We start from the raw sequence: 2,500 nt of genomic DNA, 5'->3' as shown, positions 1-2,500 counted from the left end.
TTGCTCGTGCTTTTCCAATTAGAGGTGTTTACTACTTAAAGGCAAAACCCCAGATGAAAATTGAAGCAAGTATAAAAGTTCCAAGGTGCAGAGAGAGAGAGAGAGAGAGAGAGAGAGAGAGAGAGAGAGAGAGAGAGAGCCAAACCTGTTGCTACTGCAGAAACGAAGGCTCCTAGAGCCGATGAAGTTCAAAAGGTTGATCAAAGAACCAACCTGAGGTTCCGCATAACGTTGCAAACGTTAAACCTGTACTGACTAACTACTAATCTTTTCATTCCAGATGTGTTCACCGTTGGCATCGTCGTTTGGGCCATGCATCCTTTGCAGTTTTATCCAAGATGCCTGAATTTGTCAATGGTTGATAGTAGTAGTTGCGAAATTTACTTGGATTGTTCCGTTGGTATCCAAAGCAGCCCCTATTGGCAAACGTGCCACACGTTTGTGTGCACGGATTATTATTATTATTATTATTTCGGGGGGGAGGGGGGGCTCATACCGACATTGTCGGTCCATTTCGACCTACTAAAGGTAATTTTCAAGTATTTCTTAACTATGCTTGATAATTATCCTAGATACGGTTTTGCGTATGTAACGAAACAAAAATCCTCTGGCCTTTCAGATCTTCGAAGACTTTGCTGCACACGTCTTCAATCGATCCCCATTGGGAGATCGTGGTGGAGAATTCATGTCTCAGCAATGGCAAGGATGGATGGAGACGAAATGGAATCCGTCACCAAACCTCAACACCTTACACTCCAAGCCACAGAGAGAGAGAGACAGAGACAGACAGGCGGACAGGGGGCTGGGGGGGGGCGGGAGCTGTACAGGCCAGGCTTCCGTCAGCGCTCGGCTCAGGCCGGTAGACCGGGGCCACTACCGCGCAACGACGGCACCCGCGGCCCGCGCTGGGATCGGCCGGGTAGACCGGTTCGCGGACGGTCCCACAACGCGGCACGTGCTCCCCGCGACGGGTACGAACGAGACGCCGTCTTCCCGCGCCGGCCGCCGGGTCGGAGAGGCCCGGTAGACCGGAACGACTACCGTCCGCGCACGGCCCCGGGGCCCCGCGCCGTCACAGAGTCGACGGGCAGGGTCCGCCGGCGCCGCCCAGGCCGCGTTCCCGTTCCGCGCGCCCGTGCGGGGTCCCCGAACGAGAGGCCGCCTTCCCGCGCCGGCGGCCGGGGTCGGAGAGGCCCGGTAGACCGGTCCGAATACCGTCCGAGGAGTTTCCCGGGGGCCCGCTGGGACCGAGTGGAGGTCCGAGGTCGGCGAACGGTATCCCCGCTCAAGGGGCACGACTGGGATAGGCCCGGTAGACCGGTACGCCTACCGTTCGCGGACGGCCCCGAGCTGCCAAACCGAGGCCGTTGATCCAGACGCCGCGTCGCGGCCGAGGTCCCCGAACGAGACGCTTGCTTGGCGCGCCGGCGCACGGGGTCGGAGAGGCCCGGTAGACCGGTGTGAGCACCGTCCGCGGAGCTTCCCGGGGACCCGGGGCCGCCGGCCAGGTTTCGGCCGAGGCCCGGGACCGGGCTCCCCCTCGCTGGGATCCAGTTCCGCCCGGCCGGCGCCCCGCTTGGACCGGCTGCAGGTCCGGGGGTCCGCCAACGGTTTGCGCGCTGGGGGCGCGCGACTGGGTACACCGGTGCCGCTACCGGTCGCGGGCGGCGCCGCGACGGGCGAGGTCCGTCACCGAGGCGCGGCGCTTCCCAGGCCGAGTTCCCCTAACGAGACGTTGGCTTCCCGCGCCGGCGCCCGGGGCCCCGAGAGGCCCGGTAGACCGGTGTGAACACCGTCCGCGGAGCTGCCCGGGGATCCGGGCCGCCGGCCAGGTTTCGGCCGAGGCCCGGGACCGGGCTCCCCTCGCTGGGATCCAGTTCCGCCCGGGCGGCGCCCCGCTGGGACCGGCTGCAGGTCCGGGGGTCCGCCAACGGTTTGCGCGCTGCAGGCGCTTCCCAGGTCGAGTTCCCCTAACGAGACGGTGGCTTCCCGCGCCGGCGCTCGGGGCGCCGAGAGGCCCGGTAGACCGGTGTGAGCACCGTCCGCGGAGCTGCCCGGGGGTCCGGGCCGCCGCCCAGGTTTCGGCCGAGGCCCGGGATCGGGCTCACCTCGTTGGGATCCAGTTCCGCCCGGCCGGCGCCCCGATGGGACCGGCTGGAGGTCCGGGGGTCCGCCAACGGTTTGCGCGCTGCCGGCGCGCGATTGGGTACACCGGTGCCGCTACCGGTCGCGGGCGGCCCCGGGGCCCCGCGCCGGTCTGTCGGCGAGGCGCGGGGCTTCCCAGGTCGCGTTCCCCGAACGAGACGGTGGCTTCCCGCGCCGGCGCCCGGGGTCCGAGAGGCCGAGTGGACCGGTCCGACTAAAGTTCGCGAAGGGCCCCTGGGCCCCCAGCCGTCCCCGCGCCGACGCCCGAGGTCCGGCACCCAGGCCCGCGCCCGGATCCCCTCCGACGCCCCCCCTCCCCCCCCCCCGCTGGCACCGCTCGCATTCCTCGGCCGCG

Source organism: Erythrolamprus reginae, chromosome 10 (assembly GCF_031021105.1).
Source record: "Erythrolamprus reginae isolate rEryReg1 chromosome 10, rEryReg1.hap1, whole genome shotgun sequence".
NCBI lineage: Eukaryota > Metazoa > Chordata > Lepidosauria > Squamata > Dipsadidae > Erythrolamprus > Erythrolamprus reginae.
This window is presented reverse-complemented; position numbering follows the sequence as displayed.